Raw genomic sequence first — 24,363 nt, 5'->3', positions numbered from 1 at the left:
AAACATTCTAATTTTAGCTCTAAAACTCATGATCTACCTACAAATGTGAACCGACGTTCAAAAATAAAACATTTGAAAACGGACCATTTTTCTCCTTTCTGAAGCATGACGTAATGGGGGGGTGTTATCTCTTTTGTCAAAAATCAGCGGTTTTTGCTTGAACATTAAATGCCTCCAAATGGTATTTAATTCACTTCCCGGGCCCCTGGAAGCATGAAAATCACTTTAAACATTCTAATTTTAGCTCTAAAACTCATGATCTACCTACAAATGTGAACCGACGTTCAAAAATAAAACATTTGAAAACGGACCATTTTTCTCCTTTCTGAAGCATGACGTAATGGGGGAGTGTTACCTCTTTTGTCAAAAATCAGCTGTTTTTGCTTGAACATTAAATGCCTCCAAATGGCATTTAATTCACTTCCTGGGGTGAAGAAACACTTTTTGAGACCTCAGAGTGAGTAAATTGGCCGTTTTCATGCACTTTTAACCATTCCACAAATCTTGTGTTTAGTTCCCCTGGATGCATGAAAATCACTTTAAACATGCTAATTTTAGCTCTAAAACTGATGATCCACCTACAGATGTGAACTGACCTTCAAAAATAAAACATTTGAAAACGGACCATTTTTCACCTTTCTGAAGCATGACGTAATGGGGGGTGTTATCTCTTTTGTCAAAAATCAGCTGTTTTTGCTTGAACATTAAATGCCTCCAAATGGTATTTAATTCACTTCCCGGGCCCTTGGAAGCATGAAAATGACTTTAAACATTCTAATTTTAGCTCTAAAACTGATGATCTACCTACAAATGTGAACTGACGTTCAAAAATAAAACATTTGAAAATGGACCATTTTTCACCTTTCTGGAGAATGACGTAATGGGGGGGGGTGTTATCTCTTTTGTCAAAAATCAGCCGTTTTTGCTTGAACATTAAATGCCTCCAAATGGCATTTAATTCACTTCCCGGGGTGAAGAAACACTTTTTGAGACCTCAGAGTGAGTAAATTGGCCGTTTTCATGCACTTTTAACCATTCCACAAATCTTGTGTTGAGGGCCCCTGGAAGCATGAAAATCACTTTAAACATGCTAATTTTAGCTCTAAAACTGATGATCCACCTACAACTGGGAACTAACGTTCAAAAATAAAACATTTGAAAACGGACCATTTTTCACCTTTCTGAAGAATGACGTAATGGGGGGGGGGGTTATCTCTTTTGTCAAAAATCAGCCGATTTTGCTTGAACATTAAATGCCTCCAAATGGCATTTCATTCACTTCCCGGGGTGAAGAAACACTTTTTGAGACCTCAGAGATTGTAAATTGGCCATTTTCATGCCCTTTTAACCATTCCACAAATCTAGTGTTTAGGGCCCTTGGAAGCATGAAAATCACGTTAAACATGCTAATTTTAGCTCTAAAACTGATGATCCACCTACAACTGTGAACTGACGTTCAAAAATAAAACATTTGAAAACGGACCATTTTTCACCTTTCTGAAGCATGACGTAATGGGGGGGTGTTATCTCTTTTGTCAAAAATCTGCGGTTTTTGCTTGAACATTAAATGCCTCCAAATGGTATATAATTCACTTCCCGGGCCCCTGGAAGCATGAAAATCACTTTAAACATTCTAATTTTAGCTCTAAAACTCATGATCTACCTACAAATGTGAACTGACGTTCAAAAATAAAACATTTGAAAACGGACCATTTTTCTCCTTTCTGAAGCATGACGTAATGGGGGGTGTTATCTCTTTTGTAAAAAATCAGCTGTTTTTGCTTGAACATTAAATGCCTCCAAATGGCATTTAACTCACTTCCCGGGGTGAAGAAACACTTTTTGAGACCTCAGAGTGAGTAAATTGGCCGTTTTCATGCACTTTTAACCATTCCACAAATCTTGTGTTTAGGGCCCCTGGAAGCATGAAATTCACTTTAAACATGCTTATTTTAGCTCTAAAACTGATGATCCACCTACAGATGTGAACTGACCTTCAAAAATAAAACATTTGAAAACGGATCATTTTTCACCTTTCTGAAGCATGACGTAATGGGGGGTGTTATCTCTTTTGTCAAAAATCAGCTGTTTTTGCTTGGACATTAAATGCCTCCAAATGGTATTTAATTCACTTCCCGGGCCCTTGGAAGCATGAAAATCACTTTAAACATTCTAATTTTAGCTCTAAAACTGATGATCTACCTACAAATGTGATCTGACGTTCAAAAATAAAACATTTGAAAACGGACCATTTTTCACCTTTCTGAAGCATGACGTAATGGGGGAGTGTTACCTCTTTTGTCAAAAATCAGCTGTTTTTGCTTGAACATTAAATGCCTCCAAATGGCATTTAATTCACTTCCTGGGGTGAAGAAACACTTTTTGAGACCTCAGAGTGAGTAAATTGGCCGTTTTCATGCACTTTTAACCATTCCACAAATCTTGTGTTTAGGGCCCCTGGAAGCATGAAAATCACTTTAAACATGCTAATTTTAGCTCTAAAACTGATGATCCACCTACAACTATGAACTGATGTTCAAAAATAAAACATTTGAAAACGGACCATTTTTCACCTTTCTGAAGCATGACGTAATGGGGGGGGGGGGGGGGTGTTATCTCTTTTGTCAAAAATCAGCGGTATTTGCTTGAACATTAAATGCCTCCAAATGGTATTTAATTCACTTCCCGGGCCTCTGGAAACATGAAAATCACTTTAAACATGCTAATTTTAGCTCTAAAACTGATGATCTACCTACAAATGTGAACTGACGTTCAAAAATAAAACATTTGAAAACGGACCATTGTTCACCTTTCTGAAGCATGACGTAATGGAGGGTGTTATCTCTTTTGTCAAAAATCTGCCGTTTTTGCTTGAACATTAAATGACTGCAAATGGCATTTAATTCACTTCCTGGGGTGAAGAAACACTTTTTGAGACCTCAGAGTGAGTGAATTGGCCGTTTTCATGCACTTTTAACCATTCCACAAATCTTGTGTTTAGGGCCCCTGGAAGCATGAAAATCACTTTAAACATGCTAATTTTAGCTCTAAAACTGATGATCCACCTACAACTGTGAACTGACGTTCAAAAATAAAACATTTGAAAACGGACCATTTTTCACCTTTCTGAAGCATGACGTAATGGGGGGGTGTTATCTCTTTTGTCAAAAATCAGCGGTTTTTGCTTGAACATTAAATGCCTCCAAATGGTATATAATTCACTTTCCGGGCCCCTGGAAGCATGAAAATCACTTTAAACATTCTAATTTTAGCTCTAAAACTCATGATCTACCTACAAATGTGAACCGACGTTCAAAAATAAAACATTTGAAAACGGACCATTTTTCTCCTTTCTGAAGCATGACGTAATGGGGGGGTGTTATCTCTTTTGTCAAAAATCAGCGGTTTTTGCTTGAACATTAAATGCCTCCAAATGGTATTTAATTCACTTCCTGGGCCCCTGGAAGCATGAAAATCACTTTAAACATGCTAATTTTAGCTCTAAAACTGATGATCTACCTACAAATGTGAACTGACGTTCAAAAATAAAACATTTAAAAACGGACTATTTTTCACCATTCTGAAGCATGACGTAATGTGGGGTGTTATCTCTTTTGTCAAAAATCAGCCAGTTTTGCTTGAACATTAAATGCCTCCAAATGGCCTTTAATTTACTTCCCGGGGTAAAGAAACACTTTTTGAGACCTCAGAGTGAGTAAATTGGCCGTTTTCATGCACTTTTAACCATTCCACAAATCTTGTGTTTAGTTCCCCTGGAAGCATGAAAATCACTTTAAACATGCTAATTTTAGCTCTAAAACTGATGATCCACCTACAGATGTGAACTGACCTTCAAAAATAAAACATTTGAAAACAGACCATTTTTCACCTTTCTGAAGCATGACGTAATGGGGGGTGTTATCTCTTTTGTCAAAAATCTGCTGTTTTTGCTTGAACATTAAATGCCTCCAAATGGTATTTAATTCACTTCCCGGGCCCTTGGAAGCATGAAAATGACTTTAAACATTCTAATTTTAGCTCTAAAACTGATGATCTACCTACAAATGTGAACTGACGTTCAAAAATAAAACATTTGAAAATGGACCATTTTTCACCTTTCTGGAGAATGACGTAATGGGGGGGGGGTGTTATCTCTTTTGTCAAAAATCAGCCGTTTTTGCTTGAACATTAAATGCCTCCAAATGGCATTTCATTCACTTCCCGGGGTGAAGAAACAATTTTTGAGACCTCAGAGAGAGTAAATTGGTCATTTTCATGCCCTTTTAACCATCCCACAAATCTAGTGTTTAGGGCCCTTGGAAGCATGAAAATCACTTTAAACATGCTAATTTTAGCTCTAAAACTGATGATCCACCTACAACTGTGAAGTGACGTTCAAAAATAAAACATTTGAAAACGGATCTTTTTTCACCTTTCTGAAGCATGACGTAATGGGGGGGTTTTATCTCTTTTGTCAAAAATCAGCGGTATTTGCTTGAACATTAAATGCCTCCAAATGGTATTTAATTCACTTCCCTGGCCCCTGGAAGCATGAAAATCACTTTAAACATGCTCATTTTAGCTCTAAAACTGATGATCTACCTACAAATGTGAACTGACGTTCAAAAATAAAACATTTGAAAATGGATCATTTTTTACCTTTCTGAAGCATGACGTAATGGGGGGGTGTTATCTCTTTTGTCAAAAATCAGCCATTTTTGCTTGAACATTAAATGCCTCCAAATGGCATTTCATTCACTTCCCGGGGTGAAGAAACACTTTTTGAGACCTCAGAGAGAGTAAATTGGTCATTTTCATGCCCTTTTAACCATTCCACAAATCTAGTGTTTAGGGCCCTTGGAAGCATGAAAATCACTTTAAACATGCTAATTTTAGCTCTAAAACTGATGATCCACCTACAACTGTGAAGGGACGTTCAAAAATAAAACATTTGAAAACGGATCATTTTTCACCTTTCTGAAGCATGACGTAATGGGGGGGTTTTATCTCTTTTGTCAAAAATCAGCGGTATTTGCTTGAACATTAAATGCCTCCAAATGGTATTTAATTCACTTCCCGGGCCCCTGGAAGCATGAAAATCACTTTAAACATGCTAATTTTAGCTCTAAAACTGATGATCTACCTACAAATGTGAACTGACGTTCAAAAATAAAACATTTGAAAACGGACCATTTTTTACCTTTCTGAAGCATGACATAATGGGGGGGTGTTATCTCTTTTGTCAAAAATCAGCCGTTTTTGCTTGAACATTAAATGCCTCCAAATTGCATTTAATTCACTTCCTGGGGTGAAGAAACACTTTTTGAGACCTCAGAGTGAGTAAATTGGCCGTTTTCATGCACTTTTAACCGTTCCACAAATCTTGCGTTTGGGGCCCCTGGAAGCATAAAAATCACTTTAAACATGCTAATTTTAGCTCTAAAACTGATGATCCACCTACAACTGTGAACTGACGTTCAAAAATAAAACATTTGAAAACGGACCATTTTTCACCTTTCTGAAGCATGACGTAATGGGGGGGTGTTATCTCTTTTGTCAAAAATCTGCGGTTTTTGCTTGAACATTAAATGCCTCCAAATGGTATATAATTCACTTCCCGGGCCCCTGGAAGCATGAAAATCACTTTAAACATTCTAATTTTAGCTCTAAAACTCATGATCTACCTACAAATGTGAACTGACGTTCAAAAATAAAACATTTGAAAACGGACCATTTTTCTCCTTTCTGAAGCATGACGTAATGGGGGGTGTTATCTCTTTTGTAAAAAATCAGCTGTTTTTGCTTGAACATTAAATGCCTCCAAATGGCATTTAACTCACTTCCCGGGGTGAAGAAACACTTTTTGAGACCTCAGAGTGAGTAAATTGGCCGTTTTCATGCACTTTTAACCATTCCACAAATCTTGTGTTTAGGGCCCCTGGAAGCATGAAATTCACTTTAAACATGCTTATTTTAGCTCTAAAACTGATGATCCACCTACAGATGTGAACTGACCTTCAAAAATAAAACATTTGAAAACGGATCATTTTTCACCTTTCTGAAGCATGACGTAATGGGGGGTGTTATCTCTTTTGTCAAAAATCAGCTGTTTTTGCTTGGACATTAAATGCCTCCAAATGGTATTTAATTCACTTCCCGGGCCCTTGGAAGCATGAAAATCACTTTAAACATTCTAATTTTAGCTCTAAAACTGATGATCTACCTACAAATGTGAACTGACGTTCAAAAATAAAACATTTGAAAATGGACCATTTTTCACCTTTCTGGAGAATGACGTAATGGGGGGGGGTGTTATCTCTTTTGTCAAAAATCAGCCGTTTTTGCTTGAACATTAAATGCCTCCAAATGGCATTTCATTCACTTCCCGGGGTGAAGAAACACTTTTTGAGACCTCAGAGAGAGTAAATTGGTCATTTTCATGCCCTTTTAACCATTCCACAAATCTAGTGTTTAGGGCCCTTGGAAGCATGAAAATCACTTTAAACATGCTAATTTTAGCTCTAAAACTGATGATCCACCTACAACTGTGAAGTGACGTTCAAAAATAAAACATTTGAAAACGGATCTTTTTTCACCTTTCTGAAGCATGACGTAATGGGGGGGTTTTATCTCTTTTGTCAAAAATCAGCGGTATTTGCTTGAACATTAAATGCCTCCAAATGGTATTTAATTCACTTCCCTGGCCCCTGGAAGCATGAAAATCACTTTAAACATGCTCATTTTAGCTCTAAAACTGATGATCTACCTACAAATGTGAACTGACGTTCAAAAATAAAACATTTGAAAATGGATCATTTTTTACCTTTCTGAAGCATGACGTAATGGGGGGGTGTTATCTCTTTTGTCAAAAATCAGCCATTTTTGCTTGAACATTAAATGCCTCCAAATGGCATTTAATTAACTTCCTGGGGTAAAGAAACACTTTTTGAGACCTCAGAGTCAGTAAATTGGCCGTTTTCATGCACTTTTAACCGTTCCACAAATCTTGTGTTTAGGGCCCCTGGAAGCATGAAAATCACTTTAAACATGCTAATTTTAGCTCTAAAACTGATGATCCACCTACAACTGTGAACTGACGTTCAAAAATAAAACATTTGAAAACGGACCATTTTTCACCTTTCTGAAGCATGACGTAATGGGGGGGGGGTGTTATCTCTTTTGTCAAAAATCAGCTGTTTTTGCTTGAACATTAAATGCCTCCAAATGGCATTTAATTCACTTCCCGGGGTGAAGAAACACTTTTTGAGACCTCAGAGTGAGTAAATTGGCCGTTTTCATGCACTTTTAATGATTCCACAAATCTAGTGTTTAGGGCCCTTGGAAGCATGAAAATCACTTTAAACATGCTAATGTCAGCTCTAAAACTGATGATCCACCTACAAATGTGAAGTGACATTCAAAAATAAAACATTTGAAAACGGACCATTTTTCAGCTTTCTGAAGCATGAGGTAATGGGGGTGTTATCTCTTTTGTCAAAAATCAGCGGTATTTGCTTGAACATTAAATGCCTCCAAATGGTATTTAATTCACTTCCCAGGCCTCTGGAAACATGAAAATCACTTTAAACATGCTAATTTTAGCTCTGAAACTGATGATCTACCTACAAATGTGAACTGAAGTTCAAAAATAAAACATTTGAAAACGGACCATTTTTCACCTTTCTGAAGCATGACGTAATGGAGGGTGTTATCTCTTTTGTCAAAAATCTGCCGTTTTTGCTTGAACATTAAATGACTCCAAATGGCATTTAATTCACTTCCTGGGGTGAAGAAACACTTTTTGAGACCTCAGAGTGAGTAAATTGGCCGTTTTCATGCACTTTTAACCATTCCACAAATCTTGTGTTTAGGGCCCCTGGAAGCATGAAAATCACTTTAAACATGCTAATTTTAGCTCTAAAACTGATGATCCACCTACAACTGTGAACTGACGTTCAAAAATAAAACATTTGAAAACGGACCATTTTTCACCTTTCTGAAGCATGACGTAATGGGGGGGTGTTATCTCTTTTGTCAAAAATCAGCGGTTTTTGCTTGAACATTAAATGCCTCCAAATGGTATATAATTCACTTCCCGGGCCCCTGGAAGCATGAAAATCACTTTAAACATGCTAATTTTAGCTCTAAAACTGATGATCTACCTACAAATGTGAACTGACGTTCAAAAATAAGACATTTGAAAACGGACCATTTTTTACCTTTCTGAAGCATGACATAATGGGGGGTGTTATCTCTTTTGTCAAAAATCAGCCGTTTTTGCTTGAACATTAAATGCCTCCAAATTGCATTTAATTCACTTCCTGGGGTGAAGAAACACTTTTTGAGACCTCAGAGTGAGTAAATTGGCCGTTTTCATGCACTTTTAACCATTCCACAAATCTTGTGTTTAGGGCCCCTGGAAGCATGAAATTCACTTTAAACATGCTAATTTTAGCTCTAAAACTGATGATCCACCTACAGATGTGAACTGACCTTCAAAAATAAAACATTTGAAAACGGATCATTTTTCACCTTTCTGCAGCATGACGTAATGGGGGTGTTATCTATTTTGTCAAAAATCAGCTGTTTTGGCTTGAACATTAAATGCCTCCAAATGGTATTTAATTCACTTCCCGGGCCCTTGGAAGCATGAAAATCACTTTAAACATTCTAATTTTAGCTCTAAAACTGATGATCTACCTACAAATGTGATCTGACGTTCAAAAATAAAACATTTGAAAACGGACCATTTTTCACCTTTCTGAAGCATGACGTAATGGGGGGGGGGGTGTTATCTCTTTTGTCAAAAATCAGCTGTTTTTGCTTGAACATTAAATGCCTCCAAATGGCATTTAATTCACTTCCCGTGGTGAAGAAACACTTTTTGAGACCTCAGAGTGAGTAAATTGGCCGTTTTCATGCACTTTTAATCATTCCACAAATCTAGTGTTTAGGGCCCTTGGAAGCATGAAAATCACTTTAAACATGCTAATTTCAGCTCTAAAACTGATGATCCACCTACAAATGTGAAGTGACGTTCAAAAATAAAACATTTGAAAATGGACCATTTTTCAGCTTTCTGAAGCATGAGGTAATGGGGGTGTTATCTCTTTTGTCAAAAATCAGCGGTATTTGCTTGAACATTAAATGCCTCCAAATGGTATTTAATTCACTTCCCGGGCCTCTGGAAACATGAAAATCACTTTAAACATGCTAATTTTAACTCTAAAACTGATGATCTACCTACAAATGTGAACTGATGTTCAAAAATAAAACATTTGAAAACGGACCATTGTTCACCTTTCTGAAGCATGACGCAATGGAGGGTGTTATCTCTTTTGTCAAAAATCTGCCGTTTTTGCTTGAACATTAAATGACTGCAAATGGCATTTAATTCACTTCCTGGGGTGAAGAAACACTTTTTGAGACCTCAGAGTGAGTAAATTGGCCGTTTTCATGCACTTTTAACCATTCCACAAATCTTGTGTTTAGGGCCCCTGGAAGCATGAAATTCACTTTAAACATGCTAATTTTAGCTCTAAAACTGATGATCCACCTACAACTGTGAACTGACGTTCAAAAATAAAATATTTGAAAACGGACCATTTTTCACCTTTCTGAAGCATGACGTAATGGGGGTGTTATCTCTTTTGTCAAAAATCAGCTGTTTTTGCTTGAACATTAAATGCCTCCAAATGGTATTTAATTCACTTCCTGGGCCCCTGGAAGCATGAAAATCACTTTAAACATGCTAATTTTAGCTCTAAAACTGATGATCTACCTACAAATGTGAACTGACGTTCAAAAATAAAACATTTGAAAACGGACTATTTTTCACCATTCTGAAGCATGACGTAATGTGGGGTGTTATCTCTTTTGTCAAAAATCAGCCAGTTTTGCTTGAACATTAAATGCCTCCAAATGGCCTTTAATTTACTTCCCGGGGTAAAGAAACACTTTTTGAGACCTCAGAGTGAGTAAATTGGCCGTTTTCATGCACTTTTAACCATTCCACAAATCTTGTGTTTAGTTCCCCTGGAAGCATGAAAATCACTTTAAACATGCTAATTTTAGCTCTAAAACTGATGATCCACCTACAGATGTGAACTGACCTTCAAAAATAAAACATTTGAAAACGGACCATTTTTCACCTTTCTGAAGCATGACGTAATGGGGGGGTGTTATCTCTTTTGTCAAAAATCAGCTGTTTTTGCTTGAACATTAAATGCCTCCAAATGGCATTTCATTCACTTCCCGGGGTGAAGAAACACTTTTTGAGACCTCAGAGAGAGTAAATTGGCCATTTTCATGCCCTTTTAACCATTCCACAAATCTAGTGTTTAGGGCCCTTGGAAGCATGAAAATCACTTTAAACATGCTAATTTTAGCTCTAAAACTGATGATCCACCTACAACTGTGAAGTGACGTTCAAAAATAAAACATTTGAAAACGGATCTTTTTTCACCTTTCTGAAGCATGACGTAATGGGGGGGTTTTATCTCTTTTGTCAAAAATCAGCGGTATTTGCTTGAACATTAAATGCCTCCAAATGGTATTTAATTCACTTACCTGGCCTCTGGAAGCATGAAAATCACTTTAAACATGCTAATTTTATCTCTAAAACTGATGATCTACCTACAAATGTGAACTGACGTTCAAAAATAAAACATTTGAAAATGGACCATTTTTTACCTTTCTGAAGCATGACGTAATGGGGGGGTGTTATCTCTTTTGTCAAAAATCAGCCGTTTTTGCTTGAACATTAAATGCCTCCAAATGGCATTTAATTAACTTCCTGGGGTAAAGAAACACTTTTTGAGACCTCAGAGTGAGTAAATTGTCCGTTTTCATGCACTTTTAACCGTTCCACAAATCTTGTGTTTAGGGCCCCTGGAAGCATGAAAATCACTTTAAACATGCTAATTTTAGCTCTAAAACTGATGATCCACCTACAACTGTGAACTGACGTTCAAAAATAAAACATTTGAAAACGGACCATTTTTCACCTTTCTGAAGCATGACGTAATGGGGGGGTGTTATCTCTTTTGTCAAAAATCTGCGGTTTTTGCTTGAACATTAAATGCCTCCAAATGGTGTATAATTCACTTCCCGGGCCCCTGAAAGCATGAAAATCACTTTCAACATTCTAATTTTAGCTCTAAAACTTATGATCTACCTACAAATGTGAACTGACGTTCAAAAATAAAACATTTGAAAACGGACCATTTTTCTCCTTTCTGAAGCATGACGTAATGGGGGGTGTTATCTCTTTTGTCAAAAATCAGCTGTTTTTGCTTGAACATTAAATGCCTCCAAATGGCATTTAATTCACTTCCCGGGGTGAAGAAACATTTTTTGAGACCTCAGAGTGAGTAAATTGGCCGTTTTCATGCACTTTTAACCATTCCACAAATCTTGTGTTTAGGGCCCCTGGAAGCATGAAATTCACTTTAAACATGCTAATTTCAGCTCTAAAACTGATGATTCACCTACAACTGTGAACTGACGTTCAAAAATAAAACATTTGAAAACGGACCATTTTTCACCTTTCTGAAGCATGACGTAATGGGGGGTGTTATCTCTTTTGTCAAAAATCAGCTGTTTTTGCTTGAACATTAAATGCCTCCAAATGGTATTTAATTCACTTCCCGGGCCCTTGGAAGCATGAAAATCACTTTAAATATTCTAATTTTAGCTCTAAAACTGATGATCTACATACAAATGTGAACTGACGTTCAAAAATAAAACATTTGAAAACGGACCATTTTTCACCTTTCTGAAGCATGACTTAATGGGGGAGTGTTACCTCTTTTGTCAAAAATCAGCTGTTTTTGCTTGAGCATTAAATGCCTCCAAATGGCATTTAATTCACTTCCTGGGGTGAAGAAACACTTTTTGAGACCTCAGAGTGAGTAAATTGGCCGTTTTCATGCACTTTTAACCATTCCACAAATCTTGTCTTTAGGGCCCCTGGAAGCATGAAAATCACTTTAAACATGCTAATTTTAGCTCTAAAACTGATGATCCACCTACAACTATGAACTGATGTTCAAAAATAAAACATTTGAAAACGGACCATTTTTCACCTTTCTGAAGCATGACGTAATGGGGGGGGGTGTTATCTCTTTTGTCAAAAATCAGCTGTTTTTGCTTGAACATTAAATGCCTCCAAATGGCATTTAATTCACTTCCCGTGGTGAAGAAACACTTTTTGAGACCTCAGAGTGAGTAAATTGGACGTTTTCATGCACTTTTAATCATTCCACCAATCTAGTGTTTAGGGCCCTTGGAAGCATGAAAATCACTTTAAACATGCTAATTTCAGCTCTAAAACTGATGATCCACCTACAAATGTGAAGTGACGTTCAAAAATAAAACATTTGAAAATGGACCATTTTTCAGCTTTCTGAAGCATGAGGTAATGGGGGTGTCATCTCTTTTTTCAAAAATCAGCGGTATTTGCTTGAACATTAAATGCCTCCAAATGGTATTTAATTCACTTCCGGGGCCTCTGGAAACATGAAAATCACTTTAAACATGCTAATTTTAACTCTAAAACTGATGATCTACCTACAAATGTGAACTGACTATCAAAAATAAAACATTTGAAAACGGACCATTGTTCCCCTTTCTGAAGCATGACGCAATGGAGGGTGTTATCTCTTTTGTCAAAAATCTGCCGTTTTTGCTTGAACATTAAATGACTGCAAATGGCATTTAATTCACTTCCTGGGGTGAAGAAACACTTTTTGAGACCTCAGAGTGAGTAAATTGGCCGTTTTCATGCACTTTTAACCATTCCACAAATCTTGTGTTTAGGGCCCCTGGAAGCATGAAATTCTTTTTAAACATGCTAATTTTACCTCTAAAACTGATGATCCACCTACAACTGTGAACTGACGTTCAAAAATAAAATATTTGAAAACGGACCATTTTTCACCTTTCTGAAGCATGACTTAATGGGGGGTGTTATCTCTTTTGTCAAAAATCAGCTGTTTTTGCTTGAACATTAAATGCCTCCAAATGGCATTTAATTCACTTCCCGGGGTGAAGGCACACTTTTTGAGACCTCAGAGTGAGTAAATTGGCAGTTTTCATGCACTTTTAACCATTCTACAAATCTAGTGTTTAGGGCCCTTGGAAGCATGAAAATCATTTTAAACATGCTAATTTCAGCTCTTAAACTGATGATCCACCTACAAATGTGAAGTGACGTTCAAAAATAAAACATTTGAAAACGGATCATTTTTCACCTTTCTGAAGCATGACGTAATGGGGGGTGTTATCTCTTTTGTCAAAAATCAGCTGTTTTTGCTTGGACATTAAATGCCTCCAAATGGTATTTAATTCACTTCCCGGGCCCTTGGAAGCATGAAAATCACTTTAAACATTCTAATTTTAGCTCTAACACTGATGATCTACCTACAAATGTGATCTGACGTTCAAAAATAAAACATTTGAAAACGGACCATTTTTCACCTTTCTGAAGCATGACGTAATGGGGGAGTGTTACCTCTTTTGTCAAAAATCAGCTGTTTTTGCTTGAACATTAAATGCCTCCAAATGGCATTTAATTCACTTCCTGGGGTGAAGAAACACTTTTTGAGACCTCAGAGTGAGTAAATTGGCCGTTTTCATGCACTTTTAACCATTCCACAAATCTTGTGTTTAGGGCCCCTGGAAGCATGAAAATCACTTTAAACATGCTAATTTTAGCTCTAAAACTGATGATCCACCTACAACTATGAACTGATGTTCAAAAATAAAACATTTGAAAACGGACCATTTTTCACCTTTCTGAAGCATGACGTAATGGGGGGGGGGGTGTTATCTCTTTTGTCAAAAATCAGCGGTATTTGCTTGAACATTAAATGCCTCCAAATGGTATTTAATTCACTTCCCGGGCCTCTGGAAACATGAAAATCACTTTAAACATGCTAATTTTAGCTCTAAAACTGATGATCTACCTACAAATGTGAACTGACGTTCAAAAATAAAACATTTGAAAACGGACCATTGTTCACCTTTCTGAAGCATGACGTAATGGAGGGTGTTATCTCTTTTGTCAAAAATCTGCCGTTTTTGCTTGAACATTAAATGACTGCAAATGGCATTTAATTCACTTCCTGGGGTGAAGAAACACTTTTTGAGACCTCAGAGTGAGTGAATTGGCCGTTTTCATGCACTTTTAACCATTCCACAAATCTTGTGTTTAGGGCCCCTGGAAGCATGAAAATCACTTTAAACATGCTAATTTTAGCTCTAAAACTGATGATCCACCTACAACTGTGAACTGACGTTCAAAAATAAAACATTTGAAAACGGACCATTTTTCACCTTTCTGAAGCATGACGTAATGGGGGGGTGTTATCTCTTTTGTCAAAAATCTGCGGTTTTTGCTTGAACATTAAATGCCTCCAAATGGTATATAATTCACTTTCCGGGCCCCTGGAAGCATGAAAATCACTTTAAACATTCTAATTTTAGCTCTAAAACTCATGATCTACCTACAAATGTGAACCGACGTTCAAAAATAAAACATTTGAAAACGGCCCATTTTTCTTCTTTCTGAAGCATGACGTAATGGGGGGGTGTTATCTCTTTTGTCAAAAATCAGCGGTTTTTGCTTGAACATTAAATGCCTCCAAATGGTATTTAATTCACTTCCTGGGCCCCTGGAAGCATGAAAATCACTTTAAACATGCTAATTTTAGCTCTAAAACTGATGATCTACCTACAAATGTGAACTGACGTTCAAAAATAAAACATTTGAAAACGGACTATTTTTCACCATTCTGAAGCATGACGTAATGTGGGGTGTTATCTCTTTTGTCAAAAATCAGCCAGTTTTGCTTGAACATTAAATGCCTCCAAATGGCCTTTAATTTACTTCCCGGGGTAAAGAAACACTTTTTGAGACCTCAGAGTGAGTAAATTGGCCGTTTTCATGCACTTTTAACCATTCCACAAATCTTGTGTTTAGTTCCCCTGGAAGCATGAAAATCACTTTAAACATGCTAATTTTAGCTCTAAAACTGATGATCCACCTACAGATGTGAACTGACCTTCAAAAATAAAACATTTGAAAACGGACCATTTTTCACCTTTCTGAAGCATGACGTAATGGGGGGTGTTATCTCTTTTGTCAAAAATCAGCTGTTTTTGCTTGAACATTAAATGCCTCCAAATGGTATTTAATTCACTTCCCGGGCCCTTGGAAGCATGAAAATGACTTTAAACATTCTAATTTTAGCTCTAAAACTGATGATCTACCTACAAATGTGAACTGACGTTCAAAAATAAAACATTTGAAAATGGACCATTTTTCACCTTTCTGGAGAATGACGTAATGGGGGGGGGGTGTTATCTCTTTTGTCAAAAATCTGCCGTTTTTGCTTGAACATTAAATGACTGCAAATGGCATTTAATTCACTTCCTGGGGTGAAGAAACACTTTTTGAGACCTCAGAGTGAGTAAATTGGCCGTTTTCATGCACTTTTAACCATTCCACAAATCTTGTGTTTAGGGCCCCTGGAAGCATGAAATTCACTTTAAACATGCTAATTTTAGCTCTAAAACTGATGATCCACCTACAACTGTGAACTGACGTTCAAAAATAAAATATTTGAAAACGGACCATTTTTCACCTTTCTGAAGCATGACGTAATGGGGGTGTTATCTCTTTTGTCAAAAATCAGCTGTTTTTGCTTGAACATTAAATGCCTCCAAATGGTATTTAATTCACTTCCTGGGCCCCTGGAAGCATGAAAATCACTTTAAACATGCTAATTTTAGCTCTAAAACTGATGATCTACCTACAAATGTGAACTGACGTTCAAAAATAAAACATTTGAAAACGGACTATTTTTCACCATTCTGAAGCATGACGTAATGTGGGGTGTTATCTCTTTTGTCAAAAATCAGCCAGTTTTGCTTGAACATTAAATGCCTCCAAATGGCCTTTAATTTACTTCCCGGGGTAAAGAAACACTTTTTGAGACCTCAGAGTGAGTAAATTGGCCGTTTTCATGCACTTTTAACCATTCCACAAATCTTGTGTTTAGTTCCCCTGGAAGCATGAAAATCACTTTAAACATGCTAATTTTAGCTCTAAAACTGATGATCCACCTACAGATGTGAACTGACCTTCAAAAATAAAACATTTGAAAACGGACCATTTTTCGCCTTTCTGAAGCATGACGTAATGGGGGGGTGTTATCTCTTTTGTCAAAAATCAGCTGTTTTTGCTTGAACATTAAATGCCTCCAAATGGCATTTCATTCACTTCCCGGGGTGAAGAAACACTTTTTGAGACCTCAGAGAGAGTAAATTGGCCATTTTCATGCCCTTTTAACCATTCCACAAATCTAGTGTTTAGGGCCCTTGGAAGCATGAAAATCACTTTAAACATGCTAATTTTAGCTCTAAAACTGATGATCCACCTACAACTGTGAAGTGACGTTCAAAAATAAAACATTTGAAAACGGATCTTTTTTCACCTTTCTGAAGCATGACGTAATGGGGGGGTTTTATCTCTTTTGTCAAAAATCAGCGGTATTTGCTTGAACATTAAATGCCTCCAAATGGTATTTAATTCACTTACCTGGCCTCTGGAAGCATGAAAATCACTTTAAACATGCTAATTTTATCTCTAAAACTGATGATCTACCTACAAATGTGAACTGACGTTCAAAAATAAAACATTTGAAAATGGACCATTTTTTACCTTTCTGAAGCATGACGTAATGGGGGGGTGTTATCTCTTTGTCAAAAATCAGCCGTTTTTGCTTGAACATTAAATGCCTCCAAATGGCATTTAATTAACTTCCTGGGGGTAAAGAAACACTTTTTGAGACCTCAGAGTGAGTAAATTGTCCGTTTTCATGCACTTTTAACCGTTCCACAAATCTTGTGTTTAGGGCCCCTGGAAGCATGAAAATCACTTTAAACATGCTAATTTTAGCTCTAAAACTGATGATCCACCTACAACTGTGAACTGACGTTCAAAAATAAAACATTTGAAAACGGACCATTTTTCACCTTTCTGAAGCATGACGTAATGGGGGGGTGTTATCTCTTTTGTCAAAAATCTGCGGTTTTTGCTTGAACATTAAATGCCTCCAAATGGTGTATAATTCACTTCCCGGGCCCCTGAAAGCATGAAAATCACTTTCAACATTCTAATTTTAGCTCTAAAACTTATTATCTACCTACAAATGTGAACTGACGTTCAAAAATAAAACATTTGAAAACGGACCATTTTTCTCCTTTCTGAAGCATGACGTAATGGGGGGTGTTATCTCTTTTGTCAAAAATCAGCTGTTTTTGCTTGAACATTAAATGCCTCCAAATGGCATTTAATTCACTTCCCGGGGTGAAGAAACATTTTTTGAGACCTCAGAGTGAGTAAATTGGCCGTTTTCATGCACTTTTAACCATTCCACAAATCTTGTGTTTAGGGCCCCTGGAAGCATGAAATTCACTTTAAACATGCTAATTTCAGCTCTAAAACTGATGATTCACCTACAACTGTGAACTGACGTTCAAAAATAAAACATTTGAAAACGGACCATTTTTCACCTTTCTGAAGCATGACGTAATGGGGGGTGTTATCTCTTTTGTCAAAAATCAGCTGTTTTTGCTTGAACATTAAATGCCTCCAAATGGTATTTAATTCACTTCCCGGGCCCTTGGAAGCATGAAAATCACTTTAAATATTCTAATTTTAGCTCTAAAACTGATGATCTACATACAAATGTGAACTGACGTTCAAAAATAAAACATTTGAAAACGGACCATTTTTCACCTTTCTGAAGCATGACTTAATGGGGGAGTGTTACCTCTTTTGTCAAAAATCAGCTGTTTTTGCTTGAACATTAAATGCCTCCAAATGGCATTTAATTCACTTCCTGGGGTGAAGAAACACTTTTTGAGACCTCAGAGTGAGTAAATTGGCCGTTTTCATGCACTTTTAACCATTCCACAAATCTTGTCTTTAGGGCCCCTGGAAGCATGAAAATCACTTTAAACATGCTAATTTTAGCTCTAAAACTGATGATCCACCTACAACTATGAACTGATGTTCAAAAATAAAACATTTGAAAACGGACCATTTTTCACCTTTCTGAAGCATGACGTAATGGGGGGGGGGGTGTTATCTCTTTTGTCAAAAATCAGCTGTTTTTGCTTGAACATTAAATGCCTCCAAATGGCATTTAATTCACTTCCCGTGGTGAAGAAACACTTTTTGAGACCTCAGAGGGAGTAAATTGGACGTTTTCATGCACTTTTAATCATTCCACCAATCTAGTGTTTAGGGCCCTTGGAAGCATGAAAATCACTTTAAACATGCTAATTTCAGCTCTAAAACTGATGATCCACCTACAAATGTGAAGTGACGTTCAAAAATAAAACATTTGAAAATGGACCATTTTTCAGCTTTCTGAAGCATGAGGTAATGGGGGTGTCATCTCTTTTGTCAAAAATCAGCGGTATTTGCTTGAACATTAAATGCCTCCTAATGGTATTTAATTCACTTCCGGGGCCTCTGGAAACATGAAAATCACTTTAAACATGCTAATTTTAACTCTAAAACTGATGATCTACCTACAAATGTGAACTGACTATCAAAAATAAAACATTTGAAAACGGACCATTGTTCCCCTTTCTGAAGCATGACGCAATGGAGGGTGTTATCTCTTTTGTCAAAAATCTGCCGTTTTTGCTTGAACATTAAATGACTGCAAATGGCATTTAATTCACTTCCTGGGGTGAAGAAACACTTTTTGAGACCTCAGAGTGAGTAAATTGGCCGTTTTCATGCACTTTTAACCATTCCACAAATCTTGTGTTTAGGGCCCCTGGAAGCATGAAATTCTTTTTAAACATGCTAATTTTACCTCTAAAACTGATGATCCACCTACAACTGTGAACTGACGTTCAAAAATAAAATATTTGAAAACGGACCATTTTTCACCTTTCTGAAGCATGACTTAATGGGGGGTGTTATCTCTTTTGTCAAAAATCAGCTGTTTTTGCTTGAACATTAAATGCCTCCAAATGGCATTTAATTCACTTCCCGGGGTGAAGGCACACTTTTTGAGACCTCAGAGTGAGTAAATTGGCAGTTTTCATGCACTTTTAACCATTCTACAAATCTAGTGTTTAGGGCCCTTGGAAGCATGAAAATCATTTTAAACATGCTAATTTCAGCTCTTAAACTGATGATCCACCTACAAATGTGAAGTGACGTTCAAAAATAAAACATTTGAAAACGGATCATTTTTCACCTTTCTGAAGCATGACGTAATGGGGGGTGTTATCTCTTTTGTCAAAAATCAGCTGTTTTTGCTTGGACATTAAATGCCTCCAAATGGTATTTAATTCACTTCCCGGGCCCTTGGAAGCATGAAAATCACTTTAAACATTCTAATTTTAGCTCTAACACTGATGATCTACCTACAAATGTGATCTGACGTTCAAAAATAAAACATTTGAAAACGGACCATTTTTCACCTTTCTGAAGCATGACGTAATGGGGGAGTGTTACCTCTTTTGTCAAAAATCAGCTGTTTTTGCTTGAACATTAAATGCCTCCAAATGGCATTTAATTCACTTCCTGGGGTGAAGAAACACTTTTTGAGACCTCAGAGTGAGTAAATTGGCCGTTTTCATGCACTTTTAACCATTCCACAAATCTTGTGTTTAGGGCCCCTGGAAGCATGAAAATCACTTTAAACATGCTAATTTTACCTCTAAAACTGATGATCCACCTACAACTATGAACTGATGTTCAAAAATAAAACATTTGAAAACGGACCATTTTTCACCTTTCTGAAGCATGACGTAATGGGGGGGGGGGGGTGTTATCTCTTTTGTCAAAAATCAGCGGTATTTGCTTGAACATTAAATGCCTCCAAATGGTATTTAATTCACTTCCCGGGCCTCTGGAAACATGAAAATCACTTTAAACATGCTAATTTTAGCTCTAAAACTGATGATCTACCTACAAATGTGAACTGACGTTCAAAAATAAAACATTTGAAAACGGACCATTGTTCACCTTTCTGAAGCATGACGTAATGGAGGGTGTTATCTCTTTTGTCAAAAATCTGCAGTTTTTGCTTGAACATTAAATGACTGCAAATGGCATTTAATTCACTTCCTGGGGTGAAGAAACACTTTTTGAGACCTCAGAGTGAGTGAATTGGCCGTTTTCATGCACTTTTAACCATTCCACAAATCTTGTGTTTAGGGCCCCTGGAAGCATGAAAATCACTTTAAACATGCTAATTTTAGCTCTAAAACTGATGATCCACCTACAACTGTGAACTGACGTTCAAAAATAAAACATTTGAAAACGGACCATTTTTCACCTTTCTGAAGCATGACGTAATGGGGGGGTGTTATCTCTTTTGTCAAAAATCAGCGGTTTTTGCTTGAACATTAAATGCCTCCAAATGGTATATAATTCACTTTCCGGGCCCCTGGAAGCATGAAAATCACTTTAAACATTCTAATTTTAGCTCTAAAACTCATGATCTACCTACAAATGTGAACCGACGTTCAAAAATAAAACATTTGAAAACGGACCATTTTTCTCCTTTCTGAAGCATGACGTAATGGGGGGGTGTTATCTCTTTTGTCAAAAATCAGCGGTTTTTGCTTGAACATTAAATGCCTCCAAATGGTATTTAATTCACTTCCTGGGCCCCTGGAAGCATGAAAATCACTTTAAACATGCTAATTTTAGCTCTAAAACTGATGATCTACCTACAAATGTGAACTGACGTTCAAAAATAAAACATTTGAAAACGGACAATTTTTCACCATTCTGAAGCATGACGTAATGTGGGGTGTTATCTCTTTTGTCAAAAATCAGCCAGTTTTGCTTGAACATTAAATGCCTCCAAATGGCCTTTAATTTACTTCCCGGGGTAAAGAAACACTTTTTGAGACCTCAGAGTGAGTAAATTGGCCGTTTTCATGCACTTTTAACCATTCCACAAATCTTGTGTTTAGTTCCCCTGGAAGCATGAAAATCACTTTAAACATGCTAATTTTAGCTCTAAAACTGATGATCCACCTACAGATGTGAACTGACCTTCAAAAATAAAACATTTGAAAACGGACCATTTTTCACCTTTCTGAAGCATGACGTAATGGGGGGTGTTATCTCTTTTGTCAAAAATCAGCTGTTTTTGCTTGAACATTAAATGCCTCCAAATGGTATTTAATTCACTTCCCGGGCCCTTGGAAGCATGAAAATGACTTTAAACATTCTAATTTTAGCTCTAAAACTGATGATCTACCTACAAATGTGAACTGACGTTCAAAAATAAAACATTTGAAAATGGACCATTTTTCACCTTTCTGGAGAATGACGTAATGGGGGGGGGGGGTGTTATCTCTTTTGTCAAAAATCTGCCGTTTTTGCTTGAACATTAAATGACTGCAAATGGCATTTAATTCACTTCCTGGGGTGAAGAAACACTTTTTGAGACCTCAGAGTGAGTAAATTGGCCGTTTTCATGCACTTTTAACCATTCCACAAATCTTGTGTTTAGGGCCCCTGGAAGCATGAAATTCACTTTAAACATGCTAATTTTAGCTCTAAAACTGATGATCCACCTACAACTGTGAACTGACGTTCAAAAATAAAATATTTGAAAACGGACCATTTTTCACCTTTCTGAAGCATGACGTAATGGGGGTGTTATCTCTTTTGTCAAAAATCAGCTGTTTTTGCTTGAACATTAAATGCCTCCAAATGGTATTTAATTCACTTCCTGGGCCCCTGGAAGCATGAAAATCACTTTAAACATGCTAATTTTAGCTCTAAAACTGATGATCTACCTACAAATGTGAACTGACGTTCAAAAATAAAACATTTGAAAACGGACTATTTTTCACCATTCTGAAGCATGACGTAATGTGGGGTGTTATCTCTTTTGTCAAAAATCAGCCAGTTTTGCTTGAACATTAAATGCCTCCAAATGGCCTTTAATTTACTTCCCGGGGTAAAGAAACACTTTTTGAGACCTCAGAGTGAGTAAATTGGCCGTTTTCATGCACTTTTAACCATTCCACAAATCTTGTGTTTAGTTCCCCTGGAAGCATGAAAATCACTTTAAACATGCTAATTTTAGCTCTAAAACTGATGATCCACCTACAGATGTGAACTGACCTTCAAAAATAAAACATTTGAAAACGGACCATTTTTCACCTTTCTGAAGCATGACGTAATGGGGGGGGGGGGTGTTATCTCTTTTGTCAAAAATCAGCTGTTTTTGCTTGAACATTAAATGCCTCCAAATGGCATTTCATTCACTTCCCGGGGTGAAGAAACACTTTTTGAGACCTCAGAGAGAGTAAATTGGCCATTTTCATGCCCTTTTAACCATTCCACAAATCTAGTGTTTAGGGCCCTTGGAAGCATGAAAATCACTTTAAACATGCTAATTTTAGCTCTAAAACTGATGATCCACCTACAACTGTGAAGTGACGTTCAAAAATAAAACATTTGAAAACGGATCTTTTTTCACCTTTCTGAAGCATGACGTAATGGGGGGGTTTTATCTCTTTTGTCAAAAATCAGCGGTATTTGCTTGAACATTAAATGCCTCCAAATGGTATTTAATTCACTTACCTGGCCTCTGGAAGCATGAAAATCACTTTAAACATGCTAATTTTATCTCTAAAACTGATGATCTACCTACAAATGTGAACTGACGTTCAAAAATAAAACATTTGAAAATGGACCATTTTTTACCTTTCTGAAGCATGACGTAATGGGGGGGTGTTATCTCTTTTGTCAAAAATCAGCCGTTTTTGCTTGAACATTAAATGCCTCCAAATGGCATTTAATTAACTTCCTGGGGTAAAGAAACACTTTTTGAGACCTCAGAGTGAGTAAATTGTCCGTTTTCATGCACTTTTAACCGTTCCACAAATCTTGTGTTTAGGGCCCCTGGAAGCATGAAAATCACTTTAAACATGCTAATTTTAGCTCTAAAACTGATGATCCACCTACAACTGTGAACTGACGTTCAAAAATAAAACATTTGAAAACGGACCATTTTTCACCTTTCTGAAGCATGACGTAATGGGGGGGTGTTATCTCTTTTGTCAAAAATCTGCGGTTTTTGCTTGAACATTAAATGCCTCCAAATGGTGTATAATTCACTTCCCGGGCCCCTGAAAGCATGAAAATCACTTTCAACATTCTAATTTTAGCTCTAAAACTTATGATCTACCTACAAATGTGAACTGACGTTCAAAAATAAAACATTTGAAAACGGACCATTTTTCTCCTTTCTGAAGCATGACGTAATGGGGGGTGTTATCTCTTTTGTCAAAAATCAGCTGTTTTTGCTTGAACATTAAATGCCTCCAAATGGCATTTAATTCACTTCCCGGGGTGAAGAAACATTTTTTGAGACCTCAGAGTGAGTAAATTGGCCGTTTTCATGCACTTTTAACCATTCCACAAATCTTGTGTTTAGGGCCCCTGGAAGCATGAAATTCACTTTAAACATGCTAATTTCAGCTCTAAAACTGATGATTCACCTACAACTGTGAACTGACGTTCAAAAATAAAACATTTGAAAACGGACCATTTTTCACCTTTCTGAAGCATGACGTAATGGGGGGTGTTATCTCTTTTGTCAAAAATCAGCTGTTTTTGCTTGAACATTAAATGCCTCCAAATGGTATTTAATTCACTTCCCGGGCCCTTGGAAGCATGAAAATCACTTTAAATATTCTAATTTTAGCTCTAAAACTGATGATCTACATACAAATGTGAACTGACGTTCAAAAATAAAACATTTGAAAACGGACCATTTTTCACCTTTCTGAAGCATGACTTAATGGGGGAGTGTTACCTCTTTTGTCAAAAATCAGCTGTTTTTGCTTGAACATTAAATGCCTCCAAATGGCATTTAATTCACTTCCTGGGGTGAAGAAACACTTTTTGAGACCTCAGAGTGAGTAAATTGGCCGTTTTCATGCACTTTTAACCATTCCACAAATCTTGTCTTTAGGGCCCCTGGAAGCATGAAAATCACTTTAAACATGCTAATTTTAGCTCTAAAACTGATGATCCACCTACAACTATGAACTGATGTTCAAAAATAAAACATTTGAAAACGGACCATTTTTCACCTTTCTGAAGCATGACGTAATGGGGGGGGGGTGTTATCTCTTTTGTCAAAAATCAGCTGTTTTTGCTTGAACATTAAATGCCTCCAAATGGCATTTAATTCACTTCCCGTGGTGAAGAAACACTTTTTGAGACCTCAGAGTGAGTAAATTGGACGTTTTCATGCACTTTTAATCATTCCACCAATCTAGTGTTTAGGG

This window comes from Lissotriton vulgaris, chromosome 5, assembly GCF_964263255.1.
Source record: "Lissotriton vulgaris chromosome 5, aLisVul1.2, whole genome shotgun sequence".
Lineage (NCBI taxonomy): Eukaryota > Metazoa > Chordata > Amphibia > Caudata > Salamandridae > Lissotriton > Lissotriton vulgaris.
Note: the sequence above shows the minus strand (reverse complement) of the source record.